Source organism: Salvelinus namaycush, chromosome 14 (assembly GCF_016432855.1).
Source record: "Salvelinus namaycush isolate Seneca chromosome 14, SaNama_1.0, whole genome shotgun sequence".
NCBI classification, from domain to species: Eukaryota; Metazoa; Chordata; class Actinopteri; order Salmoniformes; family Salmonidae; genus Salvelinus; species Salvelinus namaycush.
Window position 1 is genome coordinate 36729666 of NC_052320.1, and position 8117 is coordinate 36737782.

Genomic DNA, 8117 nt, shown 5'->3' on the forward strand with positions numbered 1-8117 from the left:
TGCCTCCAGCGACGCCCTCTAGTCAGGAGCCTCCAGCAACGCCCTCTAGTCCGGAGCCTCCAGCGACGCCCTCTAGTCCGGAGCCTCCAGCGACGGGCTTCAGTCCGGAGCAGCCAGAGTCTCCCTCGTGTCCGGAGCAGCCAGAGTCTCCCTCGTGTCCGGAGCAGCCAGAGTCTCCCTCGTGTCCGGAGCAGCCAGAGTCTCCCTCGTGTCCGGAGCAGCCAGAGTCTCCCTCGTGTCCGGAGCAGCCAGAGTCTCCCTCGTGTCCGGAGCAGCCAGAGTCTCCCTCGTGTCCGGAGCAGCCAGAGTCTCCCTCGTGTCCGGAGCAGCCAGAGTCTCCCTCGTGTCCGGAGCAGCCAGAGTCTCCCTCCTGTCCGGAGCTGCCAGAGTCGCCCTCCTGTCTGAATGATCTGATTGATGAATGTCAATCAGGGTTTATGAAAGGGAGCCATATATCTAATAATCTGAGGCTGGTGTTAGACTTGGTTGAGTATTGTGATCTATTGGATGACTTCCATGTTATCCTATTTTTTGATTTTCAGAAAGCATTTGATACAGTAAGTCACAATTTTATCTTTGATTGTCTTAAGCATTTTTAAGCATTTTTTGTTGTTGATGCTATTAGAACTCTGTATAGTGGTGGCAATAGCTGTATCAAACTCTGTCATGGAACATCCTCAAGGTTTAATATTTACAAAGGAATACGACAAGGCTGTCCAATTTCACCTTTTTTATTTTTGTTAGTATCTCAAATTTTATGCTCATTAGTTCATAAAAGTCGATTTGAAGGCATTACATTCCAGGCCAGAGAGATCAAGATATCCCAACTGGCGGATGACACGTCACTTTTTTTGAAAAATGTGTCACAAGCTAGATTAGCATTGGATATCGTGAAGCAGTTCTCCAAAATCTCAGGTTTGGCATTAAATCTTTCCAAATGTGAGATGTTTGTTTTGAAAGGAGCTGTCAATCCAGCAGATTGTAACATCTCTGAAAAAGATACTGTAACCTACCTCGGTGTAAAGATCACCAAAAATCTTAAGGCTGTGAATGATCTTAATTTGAACCCTGTAACTGAATCTGTCAAAAATAATTCTCATCATGGTTAGGGAGGGATTTAAGTCTTCAAGAAAGGGTGCTTTTATCCAAAGCTGAGGGGCTATCTCGTGCATCCTATCTTTTTTCATCTATTGACATTCCCAAATCCACTTGCTGTACCTTAGATAGGCTATTGTACAACGTCATATTGAAAAACAAGCCACATAAGATAAATAGAGATGTTATCACCAACAGGGTTTGTGATGGCGGTCTAAATGTCTTAGACTTCACTCTCTTCAATCAGATATCAAAGGTCAACTGGATTTAAAGGTACATAAAAAATCCTCATAGTTTCTGGAATATTATACCTCATTTTGTTTTTAAGAAGTTCGGAGGGCTTCATTTTTTACTACAATGTCCACATATTGTGGGTAAACTTCCTGTGAAACTGGCGGCTTTTCACAAGCAGGTTTTAATGTGCTGGGCTTTGTTGTGTAAACACAACTTTTCACCTCATAAATGTTTTATATGGAACAATGGGTCGATATTACAAAGAAACAAGATGTTATTTACCTATAAATGGTTCCCGAAAAACATTGTCCTTGTCAGCTAATTAGTTAATATTAGTGGGAATCTATTTACACGGAGAGAATTTATGGAAAGATACAACTTTGAGGTTTCAAACAAGGAATATGACACTGTTATTAAAGCTATACCTAGTGGGATAAAAACTTTACTTCAGAATAATGCATATTTTGGAATATCTCTGATTGTAAGCGATATCCAGGTGAATACTAGATACGAAATTCAACAATAATTTATTAAGGGATATTTTCTACAGGAAGTCTATTCCCTCTGCGATATTTTGTTGGGCTTCATCGTTTGATGTAAACTGGCACCATGCTTGGCTCACTCCACACAAATGTATGGTGACCAATAAAGTAAAGGAGATCTCCTTTAAGATTATCCATAGATTCTATCCGTGTAATAGCTTGATTTCTAAATATATACCTGATGTTACCGGTGAATGCAGTTTTTGTGAACTAGAAACTGAATCTATTGAACACTTATTCTGTCATTATTTATATAGTGAAATGTTCTGAACTGATGTAAAACTATATCTTGGCCTCAAATTGCATACAACCATTGACATTTCTAAGTTTGACATATTATTGTACTACACTGATTCCACAATTGAACGTGAATATGTCATAAATCTCTTTATTTTATTAGGAAAAATGTTCATACACAAATCTAAATTTATGAAGAAAAATCCCCTTAATTTTTTTTATCTGATTTGGAAAACTATTTAGAGTAATTAAAACGTATACAAAACAAAATGTAAACAAAATTATTCGCTACATGTCTGTATTTGAATTGATATAATGTGGATTAGTTTTTTTTATAAAAAAAAAATATATATATTTGTGGAATCCCTCTGGCTGTTATGTTTATGTTTTGCATGTTACTGTTAATAATAAAAAATAAATAATAATTAATAAATAAAAACATTGGTGCGGCTGGCTTCCAGGTTAAGTGGGCATTGTGTCAAGAAGCAGTGCGTGTTGGTTGGGTTGTGTTTCGGAGGACGCAGGGCTCTCGACCTTTGCCTCTCCTGAGTCCGTACGGCAGTTGCAGCGATGAGACAAGACTGTAAGTACCATGAAATTGGGGAGGAAAAGGGGTAAAAACTTTTTATTTATTGAAAATTATAACTTTGAAAGGTCACACCCCTAACCCTGATTGACCTAAAGTCACGAAATCCGGGTACATAGCTCCTTCCACTTACTATGGTTTTTAAACATGAAGGCCTAAAGCGGAAAAACAACATGTTAGGCTTGTAGGCCTACAGCTAGAGCTGCTACTACTTCTAATTAGCAAACCAACAACAATTAAACAAGGCAACAGTAAACATGTTGTCCCCCACGAATAATGTAGCGCCCCTCTTTGGGCCAATCAGTGTAATTTTGTAAATGATGGATCTCTATTGGCAAGATGCATCATTCACCAAAGATTCGTCTAAATCGGGCCAGTGGTGTCTGAGATATCGCGTGGGTTAGTTAGACTCATATCCCTGAGCATATGTGCCAAATTCCATCACTCTGAGCCAAACAGATCAAACAATATAAACATGTGCCCATTATAGGGCCACCTTGTGGTCGATATGAAAGTCCTTGCATATGTTGAGTCTTGACAGTGTTTGCAACATGTGTACCAAATGTTGTTACAAAACAAATATCCTTGACTGATTTATATGCATTTATGTGCCAGACACGCCCACGTGAATGTTTATTGGTCAAAATGTTGTTTTAGTTACTCGCCTGGAAAGTATTGCGTTGAGATACCTTTGTCCATACATGCCACATATCAAATTTCTTGCAAATCGTGCCAGAACAGTAGCCTAGAGTTTTAAGAGTTTTTCACAAAATTCATAATGGTGGAAAATCCACAAATGTGTTCCTTGTAAGTGATAGGACTCAAATGACTGCATTGGTGTATTCGTGTTTCACTTGTAGCTAGGCCCCTAATAATTAACCGCGAGGGCCCTGAGAGGGAGCCCCATTAGGCCCATGGGCTTTCGTCTTAACTTGTCCATTATCATTCACACTGTCACGGTCCACGGGCCTATTTTTAAGGACACCCAAGATTCACATAATTTGATGGTTCAATGTACTTATGATAGCATCAGTGTCAAAGTGGCAAGCCCATCTACTATATAAATGGTTCAGGCCAGTCCACGACCACCCTGCACGCAGTGGGTTTCATAGGCTATCATGGTGTGTAGTACTTAGTATGACCACAGAATGTCGCTAGGATTTTTTTTATTATATCAAAAGAGTGGAGCTAATCGATTTTGCATGTTGCAGTTGCGTAAATTACTATACACATAATGACGCATTATACACAAATGCTTAGAGTCCAGACCTAACGAAGATGTCAACACAGAGTTTAGAAAACGTAGGCTTTGTTTGAGGACTGCACTATGGGGATGTGGCAGAGATGTTAGCTGTACTACGCATGCGTGTGAGTGTGTTGCACGGTGGATCAGTTGAATACAGACGTAAGACATTTCAATTAATTTTGTTTCCTTTTGGACTATGCCTTTTACTAATAGCTATAACATTATTCCCCAGGTATAATTCGATTAAATAAAAGTAGTGGTGTATGGCATTTGGCACTATCTCTATATATAGATTGAGAAATTAGGAAGTGGTTGTAATAATCCCCAGCATGCATTTCGTGCGGAGTTATAGGCTACTAAATATTTAAATATAATAGTAATACTGCAAAATGTTTCCACTACGAATGTGGTATTCTTTTTATTTCAATGTAATAAAACTGTGATTTGCCGACATTACAATTTGGGTGATATTGTTATATAAAACGTTATCGTGACTTGTAATGAATTGAAGGTGGTGAGAACCGGTTCGTTCAGTCTGCAGTACACTCTGGTTTCTCTTCAGATCGCATAAATCTTTCGCCTTTTACTAAAGATTTCCGTGGGGAGGAACATTATGAGTATCAACAAATTTTTTGACGCCCGGCCTCACGGCTGGGCTTCCTACTGTTGTGAAATAAATACTAAGGAAGTTTGGTGAGGTGGCTTTGCCATAGAGAGCTACAGGTAGTCTGCTTAATCAAGTTGTAGCTAGTGACGGGAAGTTGGAATATTTGTACTTACTCTGATCTTTTCTGTTCGTTTGTTCAAAATACAAATATTTCGTTCACTTTAATCAGCAATGCCCAGAGCACGCAGGACCCCTACCGGCGAACGATGCACTGAAAACTCGAAAGAGTCATGATTTTACGAGCCTCCCGTTCACATGTCGTTTACCAAATAGGGCTTATTGGAGCTGTCATTTGAGACTGAGACTTGTACACGTGTGCTTTAAACAATGTAGATTTGTTGATTGATAGGCATACAAATAAGATTATTTTTTGATACATTTGAAACGAGGTTTAGCTGTGACTGCTAAGGGTATAGATTTTGAACGAAATACATTGCTTGACTGAGGTGAGATTGATGCGCACAGTCGTTCGCGAACAGCCCCCCAGACAATTCGTTCTCGAGTTTGTTGGCAGAGGCTGTGAATGTTTTGGTTCTACAAAGCTGTGTCCATCACATTCAATGATCAATTAATTGCAGTCATCCTTGCACCATGCGATCAATTATCAGTGATAAACATGTATTTTTATTCTCTTTGCTCAAGACAGATAGTGGTCGGAGCACGTCTCTGGAGCCGCTGACCCCGAGGAGCGTGTATTAATCCTGCTGTATGACTCTAGTGATGGGCATTCGGAGTCTTTTCTGTGAGACGGCTCATTTGGCTCAGTTCACGTAAAAGACCATTTGGCTCCCAAACGGTTCTTCGTTCGAAATCGACCTAGAACAATGAACAAAAATGCAAATATCCAATGTTATGCCCGAAAAGTAGGCTACCATTATGTCAGATAGTAAAATGCACGTTCAAATAAATGTTTACCTGGTCAAATTATTTGATGGCCTGCAAAAGAATGAAGAAAATAAATCTGCCTGGACCAGATTGAGGCGCTCTCTCTTGTTTCTGCAGTGACGATTCACCCTCTTTAGATAATTACTTTATGTCTTATCTGCAGAAAAACAGCATGTTCACCAAAAATATCCGTTCAAAAAGAGCCGTTCGTTCGCGAACGAGCCATCACCATAGGACTCATTGCAGCCTGCAGTAACTAGCAGGTCAAACCAACGGTGTTGTTTTTAACACACTGATATCAATGGAATCTCATTTAGGATTTTGAAATGATTCATGCATTATGTTTCTTCCAGTGTGAGTTAAAATTACATCATTGTTATCCATGATTGACACAGCAACATATCAACGTATAGCCAGTCCATGGTTTTACGTCTAAGAAGAAGAGTAAACAAACAATAATCAATTGGGGAAACACTATCGACAACACTACAGCAGATATTGAGAGTCTATTTACTTAGTCTATCTGGTCCATTTTCTTCATTTTAATTTAGGACAAGGAGTACAAATTTACAGTGCATTCGGAAAGTATTCAGACCCTTAACTTTTTCAAAGTTTTGTTACAATGCAGCGTTATTCTAAAATTGATCAAACATTTTTTTCCTCGTCAATCTACACACAATACCCAATAATGACAAAGCAAAAACAGTTTTTAGAAATTTTTGCAAATGTATACAAAAAACCCCCCCCCCGTAAATATCACATTTACATAAGTATTCAGACCCTTTACTCAGTACTTTGTTGAAGAACCTTTGGTAGCGATTACAGCCTCAAGTCTTCTTGGGTATGACGCTACAAGTTTGGCAAACCTGTATTTGGGGTGTTTCTCCCATTCTTCTCTGCAGATCCTCTCAAGCTCTGTCAGGTTTGATGGGGAGCGTCGCTGCAGAGCTATTATCAGGTCTCTCCAGTGTTCGATGGGGTTCAAGTCCGGGTTCTGGCTGGGCGACTCAAGGACATTCAGAGACTTGTCCTGAAGCCACTCCTGCATTGTCTTGGCTGTGTGCTTGTCCTGTTGCTCAGTCTGAGGTCCTGAACGCTCTGGAGCAGGTTTTCAACAAGGATCTCTCTACTTTTCTCTGTTCATCTTTCCTTTGATCCTGACTAGTCTCCCAGTCCCTGCCGCTGAAAAACATCCCCACAGCATGATGCTGCCACCACCATGCTTCATCGTAGGGATGGTGCCAGGTTTCCTCCAGACTTGACGCTTGGCATTGAGGCCAAAGATTTCCATCTTGGTTTCATCAGACCAGAGGATCTTGTTTCTCATGGTCTGAAAGTCCTTCAGGTGCCTTTTGGCAAACTCCAAGCGGGCTGTCATGTGCCTTTTACTTAGGAGTGGCTTCCGTCTAGCCACTCTTCCATAAAGGCCTGATTGGTGGAGTGCTGTAGAGATGGTGTTCCTTCTGGAAGGCTCTCCCATCTCCACAGAGGAACTCTGGAGCTCTGTCAGAGTGACCATTGGGTTCCTGGTCATCTCCCTGACCAAGTCCCTTCTCCCCCAATTTGGTACCCTTGCCCAGATCTGTGCCTCAACACAATCCTGTCTCTGAGCTCTACGGACAATTCCTTCGACCTAATGGCTTGGTTTTTGCTCTGACATGCACTGTCTACTGTGGAATCTTATATAGACAGCTGCGTGCCTTTTCAAATCATGTCCAATCAATATAATTTACCACAGGTGGACTCCATTCAAGTTGTAGAAACATCTCAAGGATGATCAATGGAAACAGGATGCACCTGAGCTCAATTTCAAGTGTCATAGAAAAAATGTATAAAATCTAGTTTTTCCTTTGTCGTTATTGGGTATTGCGTGTAGATTGATGAGGGAAAAATCTACCCCTCTTTAGATAATTACTTTATGTCTTATCTGCAGAAAAACAGCATGTTCACCAAAAATATCCGTTCAAAAAGAGCCGTTCGTTCGCGAACGAGCCATCACCATAGGACTCATTGCAGCCTGCAGTAACTAGCAGGTCAAACCAACGGTGTTGTTTTTAACACACTGATATCAATGGAATCTCATTTAGGATTTTGAAATGATTCATGCATTATGTTTCTTCCAGTGTGAGTTAAAATTACATCATTGTTATCCATGATTGACACAGCAACATATCAACGTATAGCCAGTCCATGGTTTTACGTCTAAGAAGAAGAGTAAACAAACAATAATCAATTGGGGAAACACTATCGACAACACTACAGCAGATATTGAGAGTCTATTTACTTAGTCTATCTGGTCCATTTTCTTCATTTTAATTTAGGACAAGGAGTACAAATTTACAGTGCATTCGGAAAGTATTCAGACCCTTAACTTTTTCAAAGTTTTGTTACAATGCAGCGTTATTCTAAAATTGATCAAACATTTTTTTCCTCGTCAATCTACACACAATACCCAATAATGACAAAGCAAAAACAGTTTTTAGAAATTTTTGCAAATGTATACAAAAACCCCCCCCCGTAAATATCACATTTACATAAGTATTCAGACCCTTTACTCAGTACTTTGTTGAAGAACCTTTGGTAGCGATTACAGCCTCAAGTCTTCTTGGGTATGACGCTACAAGT

At 40.0% G+C, this 8117-nt stretch overlaps 1 non-coding gene across 1 annotated transcript; it reads left to right on the forward strand.

Annotated features, from left to right (window-relative positions):
* The first annotated feature begins 4482 nt into the window (after positions 1–4482).
* LOC120059646 lies at positions 4483–4598 on the forward strand. The gene has a single exon (XR_005478170.1). It is a non-coding gene; the product is annotated as a U5 spliceosomal RNA (small nuclear RNA).
* Positions 4599–8117: the final 3519 nt, after the last annotated feature.